General features: G+C 37.6%; 32 non-coding genes across 32 annotated transcripts; all 32 read left to right on the top strand.

The window, feature by feature from the left end:
- Positions 1 to 104: 104 nt before the first annotated feature.
- On the top strand, positions 105 to 176 carry TRNAG-UCC (transfer RNA glycine (anticodon UCC)). The gene has a single exon. It is a non-coding gene; the product is annotated as a tRNA-Gly (tRNA).
- A 428-nt stretch (positions 177 to 604) lies between these two features.
- TRNAR-UCU (transfer RNA arginine (anticodon UCU)) lies at positions 605 to 676 on the top strand. The gene has a single exon. It is a non-coding gene; the product is annotated as a tRNA-Arg (tRNA).
- Positions 677 to 1,104: 428 nt separating this feature from the next.
- On the top strand, positions 1,105 to 1,176 carry TRNAG-UCC (transfer RNA glycine (anticodon UCC)). The gene has a single exon. It is a non-coding gene; the product is annotated as a tRNA-Gly (tRNA).
- Positions 1,177 to 1,604: 428 nt separating this feature from the next.
- Positions 1,605 to 1,676, top strand: TRNAR-UCU (transfer RNA arginine (anticodon UCU)). Its single transcript has one exon. It is a non-coding gene; the product is annotated as a tRNA-Arg (tRNA).
- Positions 1,677 to 2,104: 428 nt separating this feature from the next.
- On the top strand, positions 2,105 to 2,176 carry TRNAG-UCC (transfer RNA glycine (anticodon UCC)). Its single transcript has one exon. It is a non-coding gene; the product is annotated as a tRNA-Gly (tRNA).
- A 428-nt stretch (positions 2,177 to 2,604) lies between these two features.
- Positions 2,605 to 2,676, top strand: TRNAG-UCC (transfer RNA glycine (anticodon UCC)). The gene has a single exon. It is a non-coding gene; the product is annotated as a tRNA-Gly (tRNA).
- Positions 2,677 to 3,604: 928 nt separating this feature from the next.
- Positions 3,605 to 3,676, top strand: TRNAG-UCC (transfer RNA glycine (anticodon UCC)). The gene has a single exon. It is a non-coding gene; the product is annotated as a tRNA-Gly (tRNA).
- Positions 3,677 to 4,104: 428 nt separating this feature from the next.
- TRNAG-UCC (transfer RNA glycine (anticodon UCC)) lies at positions 4,105 to 4,176 on the top strand. The gene has a single exon. It is a non-coding gene; the product is annotated as a tRNA-Gly (tRNA).
- A 928-nt stretch (positions 4,177 to 5,104) lies between these two features.
- Positions 5,105 to 5,176, top strand: TRNAG-UCC (transfer RNA glycine (anticodon UCC)). Its single transcript has one exon. It is a non-coding gene; the product is annotated as a tRNA-Gly (tRNA).
- A 428-nt stretch (positions 5,177 to 5,604) lies between these two features.
- TRNAG-UCC (transfer RNA glycine (anticodon UCC)) lies at positions 5,605 to 5,676 on the top strand. The gene has a single exon. It is a non-coding gene; the product is annotated as a tRNA-Gly (tRNA).
- A 428-nt stretch (positions 5,677 to 6,104) lies between these two features.
- TRNAG-UCC (transfer RNA glycine (anticodon UCC)) lies at positions 6,105 to 6,176 on the top strand. The gene has a single exon. It is a non-coding gene; the product is annotated as a tRNA-Gly (tRNA).
- Positions 6,177 to 7,104: 928 nt separating this feature from the next.
- Positions 7,105 to 7,176, top strand: TRNAG-UCC (transfer RNA glycine (anticodon UCC)). Its single transcript has one exon. It is a non-coding gene; the product is annotated as a tRNA-Gly (tRNA).
- A 428-nt stretch (positions 7,177 to 7,604) lies between these two features.
- TRNAG-UCC (transfer RNA glycine (anticodon UCC)) lies at positions 7,605 to 7,676 on the top strand. The gene has a single exon. It is a non-coding gene; the product is annotated as a tRNA-Gly (tRNA).
- A 928-nt stretch (positions 7,677 to 8,604) lies between these two features.
- Positions 8,605 to 8,676, top strand: TRNAG-UCC (transfer RNA glycine (anticodon UCC)). The gene has a single exon. It is a non-coding gene; the product is annotated as a tRNA-Gly (tRNA).
- A 428-nt stretch (positions 8,677 to 9,104) lies between these two features.
- TRNAG-UCC (transfer RNA glycine (anticodon UCC)) lies at positions 9,105 to 9,176 on the top strand. The gene has a single exon. It is a non-coding gene; the product is annotated as a tRNA-Gly (tRNA).
- A 928-nt stretch (positions 9,177 to 10,104) lies between these two features.
- TRNAG-UCC (transfer RNA glycine (anticodon UCC)) lies at positions 10,105 to 10,176 on the top strand. The gene has a single exon. It is a non-coding gene; the product is annotated as a tRNA-Gly (tRNA).
- A 428-nt stretch (positions 10,177 to 10,604) lies between these two features.
- Positions 10,605 to 10,676, top strand: TRNAG-UCC (transfer RNA glycine (anticodon UCC)). Its single transcript has one exon. It is a non-coding gene; the product is annotated as a tRNA-Gly (tRNA).
- A 1,428-nt stretch (positions 10,677 to 12,104) lies between these two features.
- TRNAG-UCC (transfer RNA glycine (anticodon UCC)) lies at positions 12,105 to 12,176 on the top strand. The gene has a single exon. It is a non-coding gene; the product is annotated as a tRNA-Gly (tRNA).
- A 428-nt stretch (positions 12,177 to 12,604) lies between these two features.
- On the top strand, positions 12,605 to 12,676 carry TRNAG-UCC (transfer RNA glycine (anticodon UCC)). The gene has a single exon. It is a non-coding gene; the product is annotated as a tRNA-Gly (tRNA).
- Positions 12,677 to 13,103: 427 nt separating this feature from the next.
- On the top strand, positions 13,104 to 13,175 carry TRNAG-UCC (transfer RNA glycine (anticodon UCC)). Its single transcript has one exon. It is a non-coding gene; the product is annotated as a tRNA-Gly (tRNA).
- A 928-nt stretch (positions 13,176 to 14,103) lies between these two features.
- TRNAG-UCC (transfer RNA glycine (anticodon UCC)) lies at positions 14,104 to 14,175 on the top strand. The gene has a single exon. It is a non-coding gene; the product is annotated as a tRNA-Gly (tRNA).
- A 428-nt stretch (positions 14,176 to 14,603) lies between these two features.
- TRNAG-UCC (transfer RNA glycine (anticodon UCC)) lies at positions 14,604 to 14,675 on the top strand. Its single transcript has one exon. It is a non-coding gene; the product is annotated as a tRNA-Gly (tRNA).
- A 428-nt stretch (positions 14,676 to 15,103) lies between these two features.
- Positions 15,104 to 15,175, top strand: TRNAG-UCC (transfer RNA glycine (anticodon UCC)). Its single transcript has one exon. It is a non-coding gene; the product is annotated as a tRNA-Gly (tRNA).
- Positions 15,176 to 15,603: 428 nt separating this feature from the next.
- TRNAG-UCC (transfer RNA glycine (anticodon UCC)) lies at positions 15,604 to 15,675 on the top strand. The gene has a single exon. It is a non-coding gene; the product is annotated as a tRNA-Gly (tRNA).
- A 428-nt stretch (positions 15,676 to 16,103) lies between these two features.
- TRNAG-UCC (transfer RNA glycine (anticodon UCC)) lies at positions 16,104 to 16,175 on the top strand. Its single transcript has one exon. It is a non-coding gene; the product is annotated as a tRNA-Gly (tRNA).
- A 1,928-nt stretch (positions 16,176 to 18,103) lies between these two features.
- On the top strand, positions 18,104 to 18,175 carry TRNAG-UCC (transfer RNA glycine (anticodon UCC)). The gene has a single exon. It is a non-coding gene; the product is annotated as a tRNA-Gly (tRNA).
- A 428-nt stretch (positions 18,176 to 18,603) lies between these two features.
- On the top strand, positions 18,604 to 18,675 carry TRNAG-UCC (transfer RNA glycine (anticodon UCC)). The gene has a single exon. It is a non-coding gene; the product is annotated as a tRNA-Gly (tRNA).
- A 427-nt stretch (positions 18,676 to 19,102) lies between these two features.
- On the top strand, positions 19,103 to 19,174 carry TRNAG-UCC (transfer RNA glycine (anticodon UCC)). The gene has a single exon. It is a non-coding gene; the product is annotated as a tRNA-Gly (tRNA).
- Positions 19,175 to 20,102: 928 nt separating this feature from the next.
- Positions 20,103 to 20,174, top strand: TRNAG-UCC (transfer RNA glycine (anticodon UCC)). The gene has a single exon. It is a non-coding gene; the product is annotated as a tRNA-Gly (tRNA).
- A 428-nt stretch (positions 20,175 to 20,602) lies between these two features.
- Positions 20,603 to 20,674, top strand: TRNAG-UCC (transfer RNA glycine (anticodon UCC)). Its single transcript has one exon. It is a non-coding gene; the product is annotated as a tRNA-Gly (tRNA).
- A 428-nt stretch (positions 20,675 to 21,102) lies between these two features.
- Positions 21,103 to 21,174, top strand: TRNAG-UCC (transfer RNA glycine (anticodon UCC)). Its single transcript has one exon. It is a non-coding gene; the product is annotated as a tRNA-Gly (tRNA).
- Positions 21,175 to 21,602: 428 nt separating this feature from the next.
- On the top strand, positions 21,603 to 21,674 carry TRNAG-UCC (transfer RNA glycine (anticodon UCC)). The gene has a single exon. It is a non-coding gene; the product is annotated as a tRNA-Gly (tRNA).
- The last annotated feature ends 868 nt before the right edge of the window (positions 21,675 to 22,542 follow it).

A 22,542-nucleotide genomic window follows, 5' to 3' on the forward strand; every position in this document is an offset into this window, starting at 1 on the left:
TGAATATCTACCACCAATGGTGCTACAGCGCAGGCTATAAAAATCTTTCAAACAGTTGTTGTGATTTCCATATTGGCCACTATATGCATTTGAAAAGTGCTCAAGCATTGGTGGTATAGTGGTGAGCATAGCTGCCTTCCAAGCAGTTGACCCGGGTTCGATTCCCGGCCAATGCATCCTTTTCCTTATGTGCTGTTTTCGCACTTATAGTTGTTGCTTAAGATATGCTCAGATGACAAGGTCCATAGAAAATGTTAAAATCTTTGTAGAAATCATGATTCCTTCTTAGCAGATGACTTTTGATTCCACCACTGCCTGATTAAAGATTTGTAAATACATTTTACAAAGTTCACTGAGGTGCCATATGCAAGTAAATCGAATGTCTTTTCTTTTCTCAGTTTTGATACCACTGTATGTAAGTTCATTGGTGCATAAAAACCTTAAGTATGGATGAGCCTAAATCTTGAATTGTGAATTTCATGCAATTTGCCAATTTTGTTTGAATATCTTCCACCAATGGTGCTACAGCGCAGGCTATAAATATCTTTCAAACAGTTGTTGTGATTTCCATATTGGCCACTATATGCAATCAAAAAAAGCTCAAGCATTGGTGGTATAGTGGTGAGCATAGCTGCCTTCTAAGCAGTTGACCCAGGTTCGATTCCCGGCCAATGCGTCCTTTTCCTTATGTGCTGTTTTCGCACTTATAGTTGTTGCTTAAGATATGCTCAGATGACAAGGTCCATAGAAAATGTTAAAATCTTTGTAGAAATCATGATTCCTTCTTAGCAGATGACTTTTGATTCCACCACTGCCTGATTAAAGATTTGTAAATACATTTTACAAAGTTCACTGAGGTGCCATATGCAAGTAAATCGAAGGTCTTTTCTTTTCTCAGTTTTGATACCACTGTATGTCAGTTCAATGGTGCATAAAAACCTTAAGTATGGATGAGCCTAAATCTTGAATTGTGAATGTCATGCAATTTGCCAATTTTGTTTGAATATCTTCCACCAATGGTGCTACAGCGCATGCTATAAATATCTTTCAAACAGTTGTTGTGATTTCCATATTGGCCACTATATGCAATCGAAACGAGCTCAAGCATTGGTGGTATAGTGGTGAGCATAGCTGCCTTCCAAGCAGGTGACCCGGGTTCGATTCCCGGCCAATGCATCCTTTTCCTTATGTGCTGTTTTCGCACTTATAGTTGTTGCTTAAGATATGCTCAGATGACAAGGTCCATAGAAAATGTTAAAATCTTTGTAGAAATCATGATTCCTTCTTAGCAGATGACTTTTGATTCCACCACTGCCTGATTAAAGATTTGTAAATACATTTTACAAAGTTCACTGAGGTGCCATATGCAAGTAAATCGAAGGTCTTTTCTTTTCTCAGTTTTGATACCACTGTATGTAAGTTCATTGGTGCATAAAAACCTTAAGTATGGATGAGCCTTAATCTTGAATTGTGAATGTCATGCAATTTGCCAATTTTGTTTGAATATCTTCCACCAATGGTGCTACAGCGCAGGCTATAAATATCTTTTAAACAGTTGTTGTGATTTCCATATTGGCCACTATATGCAATCGAAAAGAGCTCAAGCATTGGTGGTATAGTGGTGAGCATAGCTGCCTTCTAAGCAGTTGACCCAGGTTCGATTCCCGGCCAATGCATCCTTTTCCTTATGTGCTGTTTTCGCACTTATAGTTGTTGCTTAAGATATGCTCAGATGACAAGGTCCATAGAAAATGTTAAAATCTTTGTAGAAATCATGATTCCTTCTTAGCAGATGACTTTTGATTCCACCACTGCCTGATTAAAGATTTGTAAATACATTTTACAAAGTTCACTGAGGTGCCATATGCAAGTATATCGAAGGTCTTTTCTTTTCTCAGTTTTGATACCACTGTATGTCAGTTCAATGGTGCATAAAAACCTTAAGTATGGATGAGCCTAAATCTTGAATTGTGAATGTCATGCAATTTGCCAATTTTGTTTGAATATCTTCCACCAATGGTGCTACAGCGCAGGCTATAAATATCTTTCAAACAGTTGTTGTGATTTCCATATTGGCCACTATATGCATTCGAAAAGAGCTCAAGCATTGGTGGTATAGTGGTGAGCATAGCTGCCTTCCAAGCTGTTGACCCGGGTTCGATTCCCGGCCAATGCATCCTTTTCCTTATGTGCTGTTTTCGCACTTATAGTTGTTGCTTAAGATATGCTCAGATGACAAGGTCCATAGAAAATGTTAAAATCTTTGTAGAAATCATGATTCCTTCTTAGCAGATGACTTTTGATTCCACCACTGCTTGATTAAAGATATGTAAATACATTTTACAAAGTTCACTGAGGTGCCATATGCAAATAAATCGAAGGTCTTTTCTTTTCTCAGTTTTGATACCACTGTATGTCAGTTCAATGGTGCATAAAAACCTTGAGTATGGATGAGCCTAAATCTTGAATTGTGAATGTCATGCAATTTGCCAATTTTGTTTGAATATCTTCCACCAATGGTGCTACAGCGCAGGCTATAAATATCTTTCAAACAGTTGTTGTGATTTCCATATTGGCCACTATATGCATTTGAAAAGAGCTCAAGCATTGGTGGTATAGTGGTGAGCATAGCTGCCTTCCAAGCTGTTGACCCGGGTTCGATTCCCGGCCAATGCATCCTATTCCTTATGTGCTGTTTTCGCACTTATAGTTGTTGCTTAAGATATGCTCAGATGACAAGGTCCATAGAAAATGTTAAAATCTTTGTAGAAATCATGATTCCTTCTTAGCAGATGACTTTTGATTCCACCACTGCCTGATTAAAGATTTGTAAATACATTTTACAAAGTTCACTGAGGTGCCATATGCAAGTAAATCGAAGGTCTTTTCTTTTCTCAGTTTTGATACCACTGTATATCAGTTCAATGGTGCATAAAAACCTTAAGTATGGATGAGCCTAAATCTTGAATTGTGAATGTCATGCAATTTGCCAATTTTGTTTGAATATCTACCACCAATGGTGCTACAGCGCAGGCTATAAAAATCTTTCAAACAGTTGTTGTGATTTCCATATTGGCCACTATATGCATTTGAAAAGTGCTCAAGCATTGGTGGTATAGTGGTGAGCATAGCTCCTTTCCAAGCAGTTGACCCGGGTTCGATTCACGGCCAATGCATCCTTTTCCTTATGTGCTGTTTTCGCACTTATAGTTGTTCCTTAAGGTATGCTCAGATGACAAGGTCCATAGAAAATGTTAAAATCTTTGTAGAAATCATGATTCCTTCTTAGCAGATGACTTTTGATTCCACCACTGCCTGATTAAAGATTTGTAAATACATTTTACAAAGTTCACTGAGGTGCCATATGAAAGTAAATCGAAGGTCTTTTCTTTTCTCAGTTTTGATACCACTGTATGTAAGTTCATTGGTGCATAAAAACCTTAAGTATGGATGAGCCTAAATCTTGAATTGTGAATGTCATGCAATTTGCCAATTTTGTTTGAATATCTTCCACCAATGATGCTACAGCGCAGGCTATAAATATCTTTCAAACAGTTGTTGTGATTTCCATATTAGCCACTATATGCATTCGAAAAGAGCTCAAACATTGGTGGTATAGTGGTGAGCATAGCTGCCTTCCAAGCTGTTGACCCGGGTTCGATTCCCGGCCAATGCATCCTTTTCCTTATGTGCTGTTTTCGCACTTATAGTTGTTGCTTAAGATATGCTCAGATGACAAGGTCCATAGAAAATGTTAAAATCTTTGTAGAAATCATGATTCATTCTTAGCAGATGACTTTTGATTCTACCACTGCCTGATTAAAGATTTGTAAATACATTTTACACAGTACACTGAGGTGCCATATGCAAGTAAATCGAAGGTCTTTTCTTTTCTCAGTTTTGATACCACTGTATATCAGTTCAATGGTGCATAAAAACCTTAAGTATGGATGAGCCTAAATCTTGAATTGTGAATGTCATGCAATTTGCCAATTTTGTTTGAATATCTACCACCAATGGTGCTACAGCGCAGGCTATAAAAATCTTTCAAACAGTTGTTGTGATTTCCATATTGGCCACTATATGCATTTGAAAAGTGATCAAGCATTGGTGGTATAGTGGTGAGCATAGCTGCCTTCCAAGCAGTTGAACCGGGTTCGATTCCCGGCCAATGCATCCTTTTCCTTATGTGCTGTTTTCGCACTTATAGTTGTTGCTTAAGATATGCTCAGATGACAAGGTCCATAGAAAATGTTAAAATCTTTGTAGAAATCATGATTCCTTCTTAGCAGATGACTTTTGATTCCACCACTGCCTGATTAAAGATTTGTAAATACATTTTACAAAGTTCACTGAGGTGCCATATGCAAGTAAATCGAAGGTCTTTTCTTTTCTCAGTTTTGATACCACTGTATGTAAGTTCATTGGTGCATAAAAACCTTAAGTATGGATGAGCCTAAATCTTGAATTGTGAATGTCATGCAATTTGCCAATTTTGTTTGAATATCTTCCACCAATGGTGCTACAGCGCAGGCTATAAATATCTTTCAAACAGTTGTTGTGATTTCCATATTAGCCACTATATGCATTCAAAAAGAGCTCAAGTATTGGTTTTATAGTGGTGAGCATAGCTACCTTCCAAGCAGTTGACCCGGATTCGATTCCCGGGCAATGCATCCTTTTCCTTATGTGCTGTTTTCGCACTTATAGTTGTTGCTTAAGATATGCTCAGATGACAAGGTCCATAGAAAATGTTAAAATCTTTGTAGAAATCATGATTCCTTCTTAGCAGATGACTTTTGATTCCACCACTGCCTGATTAAAGATTTGTAAATACATTTTACAAAGTTCACTGAGGTGCCATATGAAAGTAAATCGAAGGTCTTTTCTTTTCTCAGTTTTGATACCACTGTATGTAAGTTCATTGGTGCATAAAAACCTTAAGTATGGATGAGCCTAAATCTTGAATTGTGAATGTCATGCAATTTGCCAATTTTGTTTTAATATCTTCCACCAATGGTGCTACAGCGCAGGCTATAAATATCTTTCAAACAGTTGTTGTGATTTCCATATTAGCCACTCTATGCATTCGAAAAGAGCTCAAGCATTGGTGGTATAGTGGTGAGCATAGTTGCCTTCCAAGCTGTTGACCCGGGTTCGATTCCCGGCCAATGCATCCTTTTCCTTATGTGCTGTTTTCGCACTTATTGTTGTTGCTTAAGATATGCTCAGATGACAAGGTCCATAGAAAATGTTAAAATCTTTGTAGAAATCATGATTCCTTCTTAGCAGATGACTTTTGATTCCACCACTGCCTGATTAAAGATTTGTAAATACATTTTACACAGTTCACTGAGGTGCCATATGCAAGTAAATCGAAGGTCTTTTCTTTTCTCAGTTTTGATACCACTGTATGTCAGTTGAATGGTGCATAAAAACCTTAAGTATGGATGAGCCTAAATCTTGAATTGTGAATGTCATGCAATTTGCCAATTTTGTTTGAATATCTTCCACCAATGGTGCTACAGCGCAGGCTATAAATATCTTTCAAACAGTTGTTGTGATTTCCATATTGGCCACTATATGCAGTCAAAAAGAGCTCAAGCATTGGTGGTATAGTGGTGAGCATAGCTGCCTTCCAAGCAGTTGACCCGGGTTCTATTCCCGGCCAATGCATCCTTTTCCTTATGTGCTGTTTTCGCACTTATAGTTGTTGCTTAAGATATGCTCAGATGACAAGGTCCATAGAAAATGTTAAAATCTTTGTAGAAATCATGATTCCTTCTTAGCAGATGACTTTTGATTCCACCACTGCCTTATTAAAGATTTGTAAATACATTTTACAAAGTTCACTGAGGTGCCATATGCAAGTAAATCGAAGGTCTTTTCTTTTCTCAGTTTTGATACCACTGTATGTCAGTTCAATGGTGCATAAAAACCTTAAGTATGGATGAGCCTAAATCTTGAATTGTGAATGTCATGCAATTTGCCAATTTTGTTTGAATATCTTCCACCAATGGTGCTACAGCGCAGGCTATAAATATCTTTCAAACAGTTGTTGTGATTTCCATATTGGCCACTATATGCAATCAAAAAGAGCTCAAGCATTGGTGGTATAGTGGTGAGCATAGCTGCCTTCCAAGCTGTTGACCCGGGTTCGATTCCCGGCCAATGCATCCTTTTCCTTATGTGCTGTTTTCGCACTTATAGTTGTTGCTTAAGATATGCTCAGATGACAAGGTCCATAGAAAATGTTAAAATCTTTGTAGAAATCATGATTCCTTCTTAGCAGATGACTTTTGATTCCACCACTGCCTGATTAAAGATTTGTAAATACATTTTACAAAGTTCACTGAGGTGCCATATGCAAGTAAATCGAAGGTCTTTTCTTTTCTCAGTTTTGATACCACTGTATGTAAGTTCATTGGTGCATAAAAACCTTAAGTATGGATGAGCCTAAATCTTGAATTGTGAATGTCATGCAATTTGCCAATTTTGTTTGAATATCTTCCACCAATGGTGCTACAGCGCAGGCTATAAATATCTTTCAAACAGTTGTTGTGATTTCCATATTGGCCACTATATGCATTCAAAAAGAGCTCAAGTATTGGTGGTATAGTGGTGAGCATAGCTACCTTCCAAGCAGTTGACCCGGATTCGATTCCCGGGCAATGCATCCTTTTCCTTATGTGCTGTTTTCGCACTTATAGTTGTTGCTTAAGATATGCTCAGATGACAAGGTCCATAGAAAATGTTAAAATCTTTGTAGAAATCATGATTCCTTCTTAGCAGATGACTTTTGATTCCACCACTGCCTGATTAAAGATTTGTAAATACATTTTACAAAGTTCACTGAGGTGCCATATGAAAGTAAATCGAAGGTCTTTTCTTTTCTCAGTTTTGATACCACTGTATGTAAGTTCATTGGTGCATAAAAACCTTAAGTATGGATGAGCCTAAATCTTGAATTGTGAATGTCATGCAATTTGCCAATTTTGTTTGAATATCTTCCACCAATGGTGCTACAGCGCAGGCTATAAATATCTTTCAAACAGTTGTTGTGATTTCCATATTAGCCACTCTATGCATTCGAAAAGAGCTCAAGCATTGGTGGTATAGTGGTGAGCATAGCTGCCTTCCAAGCTGTTGACCCGGGTTCGATTCCCGGCCAATGCATCCTTTTCCTTATGTGCTGTTTTCGCACTTATTGTTGTTGCTTAAGATATGCTCAGATGACAAGGTCCATAGAAAATGTTAAAATCTTTGTAGAAATCATGATTCCTTCTTAGCAGATGACTTTTGATTCCACCACTGCCTGATTAAAGATTTGTAAATACATTTTACACAGTTCACTGAGGTGCCATATGCAAGTAAATCGAAGGTCTTTTCTTTTCTCAGTTTTGATACCACTGTATGTCAGTTCAATGGTGCATAAAAACCTTAAGTATGGATGAGCCTAAATCTTGAATTGTGAATGTCATGCAATTTGCCAATTTTGTTTGAATATCTTCCACCAATGGTGCTACAGCGCAGGCTATAAATATCTTTCAAACAGTTGTTGTGATTTCCATATTGGCCACTATATGCAATCAAAAAGAGCTCAAGCATTGGTGGTATAGTGGTGAGCATAGCTGCCTTCCAAGCAGTTGACCCGGGTTCTATTCCCGGCCAATGCATCCTTTTCCTTATGTGCTGTTTTCGCACTTATAGTTGTTGCTTAAGATATGCTCAGATGACAAGGTCCATAGAAAATGTTAAAATCTTTGTAGAAATCATGATTCCTTCTTAGCAGATGACTTTTGATTCCACCGCTGCCTTATTAAAGATTTGTAAATACATTTTACAAAGTTCACTGAGGTGCCATATGCAAGTAAATCGAAGGTCTTTTCTTTTCTCAGTTTTGATACCACTGTATGTCAGTTCAATGGTGCATAAAAACCTTAAGTATGGATGAGCCTAAATCTTGAATTGTGAATGTCATGCAATTTGCCAATTTTGTTTGAATATCTTCCACCAATGGTGCTACAGCGCAGGCTATAAAAATCTTTCAAACAGTTGTTGTGATTTCCATATTGGCCACTATATGCATTTGAAAAGAGCTCAAGCATTGGTGGTATAGTGGTGAGCATAGCTGCTTTCCAAGCAGTTGACCTGGGTTCGATTCACGGCCAATGCATCCTTTTCCTTATGTGCTGTTTTCGCACTTATAGTTGTTGCTTAAGATATGCTCAGATGACAAGGTCCATAGAAAATGTTAAAATCTTTGTAGAAATCATGATTCCTTCTTAGCAGATGACTTTTGATTCCACCACTGCCTGATTAAAGATTTGTAAATACATTTTACACAGTTCACTGAGGTGCCATATGCAAGTAAATCGAAGGTCTTTTCTTTTCTCCGTTTTGATACCACTGTATGTCAGTTCAATGGTGCATAAAAACCTTAAGTATGGATGAGCCTAAATCTTGAATTGTGAATGTCATGCAATTTGCCAATTTTGTTTGAATATCTTCCACCAATGGTGCTACAGCGCAGGCTATAAATATCTTTCAAACAGTTGTTGTGATTTCCATATTGGCCACTATATGCAATCAAAAAGAGCTCAAGCATTGGTGGTATAGTGGTGAGCATAGCTGCCTTCCAAGCAGTTGACCCGGGTTCGATTCCCGGCCAATGCATCCTTTTCCTTATGTGCTGTTTTCGCACTTATAGTTGTTGCTTAAGATATGCTCAGATGACAAGGTCCATAGAAAATGTTAAAATCTTTGTAGAAATCATGATTCCTTCTTAGCAGATGACTTTTGATTCCACCACTGCTTGATTAAAGATATGTAAATACATTTTACAAAGTTCACTGAGGTGCCATATGCAAATAAATCGAAGGTCTTTTCTTTTCTCAGTTTTGATACCACTGTATGTCAGTTCAATGGTGCATAAAAACCTTAAGTATGGATGAGCCTAAATCTTGAATTGTGAATGTCATGCAATTTGCCAATTTTGTTTGAATATCTTCCACCAATGGTGCTACAGCGCAGGCTATAAATATCTTTCAAACAGTTGTTGTGATTTCCATATTGGCCACTATATGCATTTGAAAAGAGCTCAAGCATTGGTGGTATAGTGGTGAGCATAGCTGCCTTCCAAGCTGTTGACCCGGGTTCGATTCCCGGCCAATGCATCCTATTCCTTATGTGCTGTTTTCGCACTTATAGTTGTTGCTTAAGATATGCTCAGATGACAAGGTCCATAGAAAATGTTAAAATCTTTGTAGAAATCATGATTCCTTCTTAGCAGATGACTTTTGATTCCACCACTGCCTGATTAAAGATTTGTAAATACATTTTACAAAGTTCACTGAGGTGCCATATGCAAGTAAATCGAAGGTCTTTTCTTTTCTCAGTTTTGATACCACTGTATATCAGTTCAATGGTGCATAAAAACCTTAAGTATGGATGAGCCTAAATCTTGAATTGTGAATGTCATGCAATTTGCCAATTTTGTTTGAATATCTACCACCAATGGTGCTACAGCGCAGGCTATAAAAATCTTTCAAACAGTTGTTGTGATTTCCATATTGGCCACTATATGCATTTGAAAAGTGCTCAAGCATTGGTGGCATAGTGGTGAGCATAGCTCCTTTCCAAGCAGTTGACCCGGGTTCGATTCACGGCCAATGCATCCTTTTCCTTATGTGCTGTTTTCGCACTTATAGTTGTTGCTTAAGGTATGCTCAGATGACAAGGTCCATAGAAAATGTTAAAATCTTTGTAGAAATCATGATTCCTTCTTAGCAGATGACTTTTGATTCCACCACTGCCTGATTAAAGATTTGTAAATACATTTTACAAAGTTCACTGAGGTGCCATATGAAAGTAAATCGAAGGTCTTTTCTTTTCTCAGTTTTGATACCACTGTATGTAAGTTCATTGGTGCATAAAAACCTTAAGTATGGATGAGCCTAAATCTTGAATTGTGAATGTCATGCAATTTGCCAATTTTGTTTGAATATCTTCCACCAATGGTGCTACAGCGCAGGCTATAAATATCTTTCAAACAGTTGTTGTGATTTCCATATTAGCCACTATATGCATTCGAAAAGAGCTCAAACATTGGTGGTATAGTGGTGAGCATAGCTGCCTTCCAAGCTGTTGACCCGGGTTCGATTCCCGGCCAATGCATCCTTTTCCTTATGTGCTGTTTTCGCACTTATAGTTGTTGCTTAAGATATGCTCAGATGACAAGGTCCATAGAAAATGTTAAAATCTTTGTAGAAATCATGATTCATTCTTAGCAGATGACTTTTGATTCTACCACTGCCTGATTAAAGATTTGTAAATACATTTTACACAGTACACTGAGGTGCCATATGCAAGTAAATCGAAGGTCTTTTCTTTTCTCAGTTTTGATACCACTGTATATCAGTTCAATGGTGCATAAAAACCTTAAGTATGGATGAGCCTAAATCTTGAATTGTGAATGTCATGCAATTTGCCAATTTTGTTTGAATATCTACCACCAATGGTGCTACAGCGCAGGCTATAAAAATCTTTCAAACAGTTGTTGTGATTTCCATATTGGCCACTATATGCATTTGAAAAGTGCTCAAGCATTGGTGGTATAGTGGTGAGCATAGCTGCCTTCCAAGCAGTTGACCCGGGTTCGATTCCTGGCCAATGCATCCTTTTCCTTATGTGCTGTTTTCGCACTTATAGTTGTTGCTTAAGATATGCTCAGATGACAAGGTCCATAGAAAATGTTAAAATCTTTGTAGAAATCATGATTCCTTCTTAGCAGATGACTTTTGATTCCACCACTGCCTGATTAAAGATTTGTAAATACATTTTACAAAGTTCACTGAGGTGCCATATGCAAGTAAATCGAAGGTCTTTTCTTTTCTCAGTTTTGATACCACTGTATGTAAGTTCATTGGTGCATAAAAACCTTAAGTATGGATGAGCCTAAATCTTGAATTGTGAATGTCATGCAATTTGCCAATTTTGTTTGAATATCTTCCACCAATGGTGCTACAGCGCAGGCTATAAATATCTTTCAAACAGTTGTTGTGATTTCCATATTGGCCACTATATGCATTCAAAAAGAGCTCAAGTATTGGTGGTATAGTGGTGAGCATAGCTACCTTCCAAGCAGTTGACCCGGATTCGATTCCCGGGCAATGCATCCTTTTCCTTATGTGCTGTTTTCGCACTTATAGTTGTTGCTTAAGATATGCTCAGATGACAAGGTCCATAGAAAATGTTAAAATTTTTGTAGAAATCATGATTCCTTCTTAGCAGATGACTTTTGATTCCACCACTGCCTGATTAAAGATTTGTAAATACATTTTACAAAGTTCACTGAGGTGCCATATGAAAGTAAATCGAAGGTCTTTTCTTTTCTCAGTTTTGATACCACTGTATGTAAGTTCATTGGTGCATAAAAACCTTAAGTATGGATGAGCCTAAATCTTGAATTGTGAATGTCATGCAATTTGCCAATTTTGTTTGAATATCTTCCACCAATGGTGCTACAGCGCAGGCTATAAATATCTTTCAAACAGTTGTTGTGATTTCCATATTAGCCACTCTATGCATTCAAAAAGAGCTCAAGCATTGGTGGTATAGTGGTGAGCATAGCTGCCTTCCAAACTGTTGACCCGGGTTCGATTCCCGGCCAATGCATCCTTTTCCTTATGTGCTGTTTTCGCACTTATTGTTGTTGCTTAAGATATGCTCAGATGACAAGGTCCATAGAAAATGTTAAAATCTTTGTAGAAATCATGATTCCTTCTTAGCAGATGACTTTTGATTCCACCACTGCCTGATTAAAGATTTGTAAATACATTTTACACAGTTCACTGAGGTGCCATATGCAAGTAAATCGAAGGTCTTTTCTTTTCTCAGTTTTGATACCACTGTATGTCAGTTGAATGGTGCATAAAAACCTTAAGTATGGATGAGCCTAAATCTTGAATTGTGAATGTCATGCAATTTGCCAATTTTGTTTGAATATCTTCCACCAATGGTGCTACAGCGCAGGCTATAAATATCTTTCAAACAGTTGTTGTGATTTCCATATTGGCCACTATATGCAATCAAAAAGAGCTCAAGCATTGGTGGTATAGTGGTGAGCATAGCTGCCTTCCAAGCAGTTGACCCGGGTTCTATTCCCGGCCAATGCATCCTTTTCCTTATGTGCTGTTTTCGCACTTATAGTTGTTGCTTAAGATATGCTCAGATGACAAGGTCCATAGAAAATGTTAAAATCTTTGTAGAAATCATGATTCCTTCTTAGCAGATGACTTTTGATTCCACCACTGCCTTATTAAAGATTTGTAAATACATTTTACAAAGTTCACTGAGGTGCCATATGCAAGTAAATCGAAGGTCTTTTCTTTTCTCAGTTTTGATACCACTGTATGTCAGTTCAATGGTGCATAAAAACCTTAAGTATGGATGAGCCTAAATCTTGAATTGTGAATGTCATGCAATTTGCCAATTTTGTTTGAATATCTTCCACCAATGGTGCTACAGCGCAGGCTATAAATATCTTTCAAACAGTTGTTGTGATTTCCATATTGGCCACTATATGCAATCAAAAAGAGCTCAAGCATTGGTGGTATAGTGGTGAGCATAGCTGCCTTCCAAGCTGTTGACCCGGGTTTGATTCCCGGCCAATGCATCCTTTTCCTTATGTGCTGTTTTCGCACTTATAGTTGTTGCTTAAGATATGCTCAGATGACAAGGTCCATAGAAAATGTTAAAATCTTTGTAGAAATCATGATTCATTCTTAGCAGATGACTTTTGATTTTACCACTGCCTGATTAAAGATTTGTAAATACATTTTACACAGTACACTGAGGTGCCATATGCAAGTAAATCGAAGGTCTTTTCTTTTCTCAGTTTTGATACCACTGTATATCAGTTCAATGGTGCATAAAAACCTTAAGTATGGATGAGCCTAAATCTTGAATTGTGAATGTCATGCAATTTGCCAATTTTGTTTGAATATCTACCACCAATGGTGCTACAGCGCAGGCTATAAAAATCTTTCAAACAGTTGTTGTGATTTCCATATTGGCCACTAAATGCATTTGAAAATGCTCAAGCATTGGTGGTATAGTGGTGAGCATAGCTGCCTTCCAAGCAGTTCACCCGGGTTCGATTCCCGGCCAATGCATCCTTTTCCTTATGTGCTGTTTTCGCACTTATAGTTGTTGCTTAAGATATGCTCAGATGACAAGGTCCATAGAAAATGTTAAAATCTTTGTAGAAATCATGATTCCTTCTTAGCAGATGACTTTTGATTCCACCACTGCCTGATTAAAGATTTGTAAATACATATTACAAAGTTCACTGAGGTGCCATATGCAAGTAAATCGAAGGTCTTTTCTTTTCTCAGTTTTGATACCACTGTATGTAAGTTCATTGGTGCATAAAAACCTTAAGTATGGATGAGCCTAAATCTTGAATTGTGAATGTCATGCAATTTGCCAATTTTGTTTGAATATCTTCCACCAATGGTGCTACAGCGCAGGCTATAAATATCTTTCAAACAGTTGTTGTGATTTCCATATTGGCCACTATATGCATTCAAAAAGAGCTCAAGTATTGGTGGTATAGTGGTGAGCATAGCTACCTTCCAAGCAGTTGACCCGGATTCGATTCCCGGGCAATGCATCCTTTTCCTTATGTGCTGTTTTCGCACTTATAGTTGTTGCTTAAGATATGCTCAGATGACAAGGTCCATAGAAAATGTTAAAATCTTTGTAGAAATCATGATTCCTTCTTAGCAGATGACTTTTGATTCCACCACTGCCTGATTAAAGATTTGTAAATACATTTTACAAAGTTCACTGAGGTGCCATATGAAAGTAAATCGAAGGTCTTTTCTTTTCTCAGTTTTGATACCACTGTATGTAAGTTCATTGGTGCATAAAAACCTTAAGTATGGATGAGCCTAAATCTTGAATTGTGAATGTCATGCAATTTGCCAATTTTGTTTGAATATCTTCCACCAATGGTGCTACAGCGCAGGCTATAAATATCTTTCAAACAGTTGTTGTGATTTCCATATTGGCCACTATATGCAATCAAAAAGAGCTCAAGCATTGGTGGTATAGTGGTGAGCATAGCTGCCTTCCAAGCAGTTGACCCGGGTTCTATTCCCGGCCAATGCATCCTTTTCCTTATGTGCTGTTTTCGCACTTATAGTTGTTGCTTAAGATATGCTCAGATGACAAGGTCCATAGAAAATGTTAAAATCTTTGTAGAAATCATGATTCCTTCTTAGCAGATGACTTTTGATTCCACCACTGCCTTATTAAAGATTTGTAAATACATTTTACAAAGTTCACTGAGGTGCCATATGCAAGTAAATCGAAGGTCTTTTCTTTTCTCAGTTTTGATACCACTGTATGTCAGTTCAATGGTGCATAAAAACCTTAAGTATGGATGAGCCTAAATCTTGAATTGTGAATGTCATGCAATTTGCCAATTTTGTTTGAATATCTTCCACCAATGGTGCTACAGCGCAGGCTATAAAAATCTTTCAAACAGTTGTTGTGATTTCCATATTGGCCACTATATGCATTCAAAAAGAGCTCAAGCATTGGTGGTATAGTGGTGAGCATAGCTGCTTTCCAAGCAGTTGACCCGGGTTCGATTCACGGCCAATGCATCCTTTTCCTTATGTGCTGTTTTCGCACTTATAGTTGTTGCTTAAGATATGCTCAGATGACAAGGTCCATAGAAAATGTTAAAATCTTTGTAGAAATCATGATTCCTTCTTAGCAGATGACTTTTGATTCCACCACTGCCTGATTAAAGATTTGTAAATACATTTTACACAGTTCACTGAGGTGCCATATGCAAGTAAATCGAAGGTCTTTTCTTTTCTCAGTTTTGATACCACTGTATGTCAGTTCAATGGTGCATAAAAACCTTAAGTATGGATGAGCCTAAATCTTGAATTGTGAATGTCATGCAATTTGCCAATTTTGTTTGAATATCTTCCACCAATGGTGCTACAGCGCAGGCTATAAATATCTTTCAAACAGTTGTTGTGATTTCCATATTGGCCACTATATGCAATCAAAAAGAGCTCAAGCATTGGTGGTATAGTGGTGAGCATAGCTGCCTTCCAAGCAGTTGACCCGGGTTCGATTCCCGGCCAATGCATCCTTTTCCTTATGTGCTGTTTTCGCACTTATAGTTGTTGCTTAAGATATGCTCAGATGACAAGGTCCATAGAAAATGTTAAAATCTTTGTAGAAATCATGATTCCTTCTTAGCAGATGACTTTTGATTCCACCACTGCCTGATTAAAGATTTGTAAATACATTTTACACAGTTCACTGAGGTGCCATATGCAAGTAAATCGAAGGTCTTTTCTTTTCTCAGTTTTGATACCACTGTATGTCAGTTCAATGGTGCATAAAAACCTTAAGTATGGATGAGCCTAAATCTTGAATTGTGAATGTCATGCAATTTGCCAATTTTGTTTGAATATCTTCCACCAATGGTGCTACAGCGCAGGCTATAAATATCTTTCAAACAGTTGTTGTGATTTCCATATTGGCCACTATATGCAATCAAAAAGAGCTCAAGCATTGGTGGTATAGTGGTGAGCATAGCTGCCTTCCAAGCTGTTGACCCGGGTTTGATTCCCGGCCAATGCATCCTTTTCCTTATGTGCTGTTTTCGCACTTATAGTTGTTGCTTAAGATATGCTCAGATGACAAGGTCCATAGAAAATGTTAAAATCTTTGTAGAAATCATGATTCATTCTTAGCAGATGACTTTTGATTCTACCACTGCCTGATTAAAGATTTGTAAATACATTTTACACAGTACACTGAGGTGCCATATGCAAGTAAATCGAAGGTCTTTTCTTTTCTCAGTTTTGATACCACTGTATATCAGTTCAATGGTGCATAAAAACCTTAAGTATGGATGAGCCTAAATCTTGAATTGTGAATGTCATGCAATTTGCCAATTTTGTTTGAATATCTACCACCAATGGTGCTACAGCGCAGGCTATAAAAATCTTTCAAACAGTTGTTGTGATTTCCATATTGGCCACTAAATGCATTTGAAAAGTGCTCAAGCATTGGTGGTATAGTGGTGAGCATAGCTGCCTTCCAAGCAGTTCACCCGGGTTCGATTCCCGGCCAATGCATCCTTTTCCTTATGTGCTGTTTTCGCGCTTATAGTTGTTGCTTAAGATATGCTCAGATGACAAGGTCCATAGAAAATGTTAAAATCTTTGTAGAAATCATGATTCCTTCTTAGCAGATGACTTTTGATTCCACCACTGCCTGATTAAAGATTTGTAAATACATTTTACAAAGTTCACTGAGGTGCCATATGCAAGTAAATCGAAGGTCTTTTCTTTTCTCAGTTTTGATACCACTGTATGTAAGTTCATTGGTGCATAAAAACCTTAAGTATGGATGAGCCTAAATCTTGAATTGTGAATGTCATGCAATTTGCCAATTTTGTTTGAATATCTTCCACCAATGGTGCTACAGCGCAGGCTATAAATATCTTTCAAACAGTTGTTGTGATTTCCATATTGGCCACTATATGCATTCAAAAAGAGCTCAAGTATTGGTGGTATAGTGGTGAGCATAGCTACCTTCCAAGCAGTTGACCCGGATTCGATTCCCGGGCAATGCATCCTTTTCCTTATGTGCTGTTTTCGCACTTATAGTTGTTGCTTAAGATATGCTCAGATGACAAGGTCCATAGAAAATGTTAAAATCTTTGTAGAAATCATGATTCCTTCTTAGCAGATGACTTTTGATTCCACCACTGCCTGATTAAAGATTTGTAAATACATTTTACAAAGTTCACTGAGGTGCCATATGCAAGTAAATCGAAGGTCTTTTCTTTTCTCAGTTTTGATACCACTGTATGTAAGTTCATTGGTGCATAAAAACCTTAAGTATGGATGAGCCTAAATCTTGAATTGTGAATGTCATGCAATTTGCCAATTTTGTTTGAATATCTTCCACCAATGGTGCTACAGCGCAGGCTATAAATATCTTTCAAACAGTTGTTGTGATTTCCATATTGGCCACTATATGCATTCAAAAAGAGCTCAAGTATTGGTGGTATAGTGGTGAGCATAGCTACCTTCCAAGCAGTTGACCCGGATTCGATTCCCGGGCAATGCATCCTTTTCCTTATGTGCTGTTTTCGCACTTATAGTTGTTGCTTAAGATATGCTCAGATGACAAGGTCCATAGAAAATGTTAAAATTTTTGTAGAAATCATGATTCCTTCTTAGCAGATGACTTTTGATTCCACCACTGCCTGATTAAAGATTTGTAAATACATTTTACAAAGTTCACTGAGGTGCCATATGAAAGTAAATCGAAGGTCTTTTCTTTTCTCAGTTTTGATACCACTGTATGTAAGTTCATTGGTGCATAAAAACCTTAAGTATGGATGAGCCTAAATCTTGAATTGTGAATGTCATGCAATTTGCCAATTTTGTTTGAATATCTTCCACCAATGGTGCTACAGCGCAGGCTATAAATATCTTTCAAACAGTTGTTGTGATTTCCATATTAGCCACTCTATGCATTCAAAAAGAGCTCAAGCATTGGTGGTATAGTGGTGAGCATAGCTGCCTTCCAAACTGTTGACCCGGGTTTGATTCCCGGCCAATGCATCCTTTTCCTTATGTGCTGTTTTCGCACTTATTGTTGTTGCTTAAGATATGCTCAGATGACAAGGTCCATAGAAAATGTTAAAATCTTTGTAGAAATCATGATTCCTTCTTAGCAGATGACTTTTGATTCCACCACTGCCTGATTAAAGATTTGTAAATACATTTTACACAGTTCACTGAGGTGCCATATGCAAGTAAATCGAAGGTCTTTTCTTTTCTCAGTTTTGATACCACTGTATGTCAGTTGAATGGTGCATAAAAACCTTAAGTATGGATGAGCCTAAATCTTGAATTGTGAATGTCATGCAATTTGCCAATTTTGTTTGAATATCTTCCACCAATGGTGCTACAGCGCAGGCTATAAATATCTTTCAAACAGTTGTTGTGATTTCCATATTGGCCACTATATGCAATCAAAAAGAGCTCAAGCATTGGTGGTATAGTGGTGAGCATAGCTGCCTTCCAAGCAGTTGACCCGGGTTCTATTCCCGGCCAATGCATCCTTTTCCTTATGTGCTGTTTTCGCACTTATAGTTGTTGCTTAAGATATGCTCAGATGACAAGGTCCATAGAAAATGTTAAAATCTTTGTAGAAATCATGATTCCTTCTTAGCAGATGACTTTTGATTCCACCACTGCCTTATTAAAGATTTGTAAATACATTTTACAAAGTTCACTGAGGTGCCATATGCAAGTAAATCGAAGGTCTTTTCTTTTCTCAGTTTTGATACCACTGTATGTCAGTTCAATGGTGCATAAAAACCTTAAGTATGGATGAGCCTAAATCTTGAATTGTGAATGTCATGCAATTTGCCAATTTTGTTTGAATATCTTCCACCAATGGTGCTACAGCGCAGGCTATAAATATCTTTCAAACAGTTGTTGTGATTTCCATATTGGCCACTATATGCAATCAAAAAGAGCTCAAGCATTGGTGGTATAGTGGTGAGCATAGCTGCCTTCCAAGCTGTTGACCCGGGTTTGATTCCCGGCCAATGCATCCTTTTCCTTATGTGCTGTTTTCGCACTTATAGTTGTTGCTTAAGATATGCTCAGATGACAAGGTCCATAGAAAATGTTAAAATCTTTGTAGAAATCATGATTCATTCTTAGCAGATGACTTTTGATTCTACCACTGCCTGATTAAAGATTTGTAAATACATTTTACACAGTACACTGAGGTGCCATATGCAAGTAAATCGAAGGTCTTTTCTTTTCTCAGTTTTGATACCACTGTATATCAGTTCAATGGTGCATAAAAACCTTAAGTATGGATGAGCCTAAATCTTGAATTGTGAATGTCATGCAATTTGCCAATTTTGTTTGAATATCTACCACCAATGGTGCTACAGCGCAGGCTATAAAAATCTTTCAAACAGTTGTTGTGATTTCCATATTGGCCACTAAATGCATTTGAAAATGCTCAAGCATTGGTGGTATAGTGGTGAGCATAGCTGCCTTCCAAGCAGTTCACCCGGGTTCGATTCCCGGCCAATGCATCCTTTTCCTTATGTGCTGTTTTCGCACTTATAGTTGTTGCTTAAGATATGCTCAGATGACAAGGTCCATAGAAAATGTTAAAATCTTTGTAGAAATCATGATTCCTTCTTAGCAGATGACTTTTGATTCCACCACTGCCTGATTAAAGATTTGTAAATACATATTACAAAGTTCACTGAGGTGCCATATGCAAGTAAATCGAAGGTCTTTTCTTTTCTCAGTTTTGATACCACTGTATGTAAGTTCATTGGTGCATAAAAACCTTAAGTATGGATGAGCCTAAATCTTGAATTGTGAATGTCATGCAATTTGCCAATTTTGTTTGAATATCTTCCACCAATGGTGCTACAGCGCAGGCTATAAATATCTTTCAAACAGTTGTTGTGATTTCCATATTGGCCACTATATGCATTCAAAAAGAGCTCAAGTATTGGTGGTATAGTGGTGAGCATAGCTACCTTCCAAGCAGTTGACCCGGATTCGATTCCCGGGCAATGCATCCTTTTCCTTATGTGCTGTTTTCGCACTTATAGTTGTTGCTTAAGATATGCTCAGATGACAAGGTCCATAGAAAATGTTAAAATCTTTGTAGAAATCATGATTCCTTCTTAGCAGATGACTTTTGATTCCACCACTGCCTGATTAAAGATTTGTAAATACATTTTACAAAGTTCACTGAGGTGCCATATGAAAGTAAATCGAAGGTCTTTTCTTTTCTCAGTTTTGATACCACTGTATGTAAGTTCATTGGTGCATAAAAACCTTAAGTATGGATGAGCCTAAATCTTGAATTGTGAATGTCATGCAATTTGCCAATTTTGTTTGAATATCTTCCACCAATGGTGCTACAGCGCAGGCTATAAATATCTTTCAAACAGTTGTTGTGATTTCCATATTGGCCACTATATGCAATCAAAAAGAGCTCAAGCATTGGTGGTATAGTGGTGAGCATAGCTGCCTTCCAAGCAGTTGACCCGGGTTCTATTCCCGGCCAATGCATCCTTTTCCTTATGTGCTGTTTTCGCACTTATAGTTGTTGCTTAAGATATGCTCAGATGACAAGGTCCATAGAAAATGTTAAAATCTTTGTAGAAATCATGATTCCTTCTTAGCAGATGACTTTTGATTCCACCACTGCCTTATTAAAGATTTGTAAATACATTTTACAAAGTTCACTGAGGTGCCATATGCAAGTAAATCGAAGGTCTTTTCTTTTCTCAGTTTTGATACCACTGTATGTCAGTTCAATGGTGCATAAAAACCTTAAGTATGGATGAGCCTAAATCTTGAATTGTGAATGTCATGCAATTTGCCAATTTTGTTTGAATATCTTCCACCAATGGTGCTACAGCGCAGGCTATAAAAATCTTTCAAACAGTTGTTGTGATTTCCATATTGGCCACTATATGCATTCGAAAAGAGCTCAAGCATTGGTGGTATAGTGGTGAGCATAGCTGCTTTCCAAGCAGTTGACCCGGGTTCGATTCACGGCCAATGCATCCTTTTCCTTATGTGCTGTTTTCGCACTTATAGTTGTTGCTTAAGATATGCTCAGATGACAAGGTCCATAGAAAATGTTAAAATCTTTGTAGAAATCATGATTCCTTCTTAGCAGATGACTTTTGATTCCACCACTGCCTGATTAAAGATTTGTAAATACATTTTACACAGTTCACTGAGGTGCCATATGCAAGTAAATCGAAGGTCTTTTCTTTTCTCAGTTTTGATACCACTGTATGTCAGTTCAATGGTGCATAAAAACCTTAAGTATGGATGAGCCTAAATCTTGAATTGTGAATGTCATGCAATTTGCCAATTTTGTTTGAATATCTTCCACCAATGGTGCTACAGCGCAGGCTATAAATATCTTTCAAACAGTTGTTGTGATTTCCATATTGGCCACTATATGCAATCAAAAAGAGCTCAAGCATTGGTGGTATAGTGGTGAGCATAGCTGCCTTCCAAGCAGTTGACCCGGGTTCGATTCCCGGCCAATGCATCCTTTTCCTTATGTGCTGTTTTCGCACTTATAGTTGTTGCTTAAGATATGCTCAGATGACAAGGTCCATAGAAAATGTTAAAATCTTTGTAGAAATCATGATTCCTTCTTAGCAGATGACTTTTGATTCCACCACTGCCTGATTAAAGATTTGTAAATACATTTTACACAGTTCACTGAGGTGCCATATGCAAGTAAATCGAAGGTCTTTTCTTTTCTCAGTTTTGATACCACTGTATGTCAGTTCAATGGTGCATAAAAACCTTAAGTATGGATGAGCCTAAATCTTGAATTGTGAATGTCATGCAATTTGCCAATTTTGTTTGAATATCTTCCACCAATGGTGCTACAGCGCAGGCTATAAATATCTTTCAAACAGTTGTTGTGATTTCCATATTGGCCACTATATGCAATCAAAAAGAGCTCAAGCATTGGTGGTATAGTGGTGAGCATAGCTGCCTTCCAAGCTGTTGACCCGGGTTTGATTCCCGGCCAATGCATCCTTTTCCTTATGTGCTGTTTTCGCACTTATAGTTGTTGCTTAAGATATGCTCAGATGACAAGGTCCATAGAAAATGTTAAAATCTTTGTAGAAATCATGATTCATTCTTAGCAGATGACTTTTGATTCTACCACTGCCTGATTAAAGATTTGTAAATACATTTTACACAGTACACTGAGGTGCCATATGCAAGTAAATCGAAGGTCTTTTCTTTTCTCAGTTTTGATACCACTGTATATCAGTTCAATGGTGCATAAAAACCTTAAGTATGGATGAGCCTAAATCTTGAATTGTGAATGTCATGCAATTTGCCAATTTTGTTTGAATATCTACCACCAATGGTGCTACAGCGCAGGCTATAAAAATCTTTCAAACAGTTGTTGTGATTTCCATATTGGCCACTAAATGCATTTGAAAAGTGCTCAAGCATTGGTGGTATAGTGGTGAGCATAGCTTCCTTCCAAGCAGTTCACCCGGGTTCGATTCCCGGCCAATGCATCCTTTTCCTTATGTGCTGTTTTCGCGCTTATAGTTGTTGCTTAAGATATGCTCAGATGACAAGGTCCATAGAAAATGTTAAAATCTTTGTAGAAATCATGATTCCTTCTTAGCAGATGACTTTTGATTCCACCACTGCCTGATTAAAGATTTGTAAATACATTTTACAAAGTTCACTGAGGTGCCATATGCAAGTAAATCGAAGGTCTTTTCTTTTCTCAGTTTTGATACCACTGTATGTAAGTTCATTGGTGCATAAAAACCTTAAGTATGGATGAGCCTAAATCTTGAATTGTGAATGTCATGCAATTTGCCAATTTTGTTTGAATATCTTCCACCAATGGTGCTACAGCGCAGGCTATAAATAT

Source organism: Pseudophryne corroboree, chromosome 4 (assembly GCF_028390025.1).
Source record: "Pseudophryne corroboree isolate aPseCor3 chromosome 4, aPseCor3.hap2, whole genome shotgun sequence".
Lineage (NCBI taxonomy): Eukaryota > Metazoa > Chordata > Amphibia > Anura > Myobatrachidae > Pseudophryne > Pseudophryne corroboree.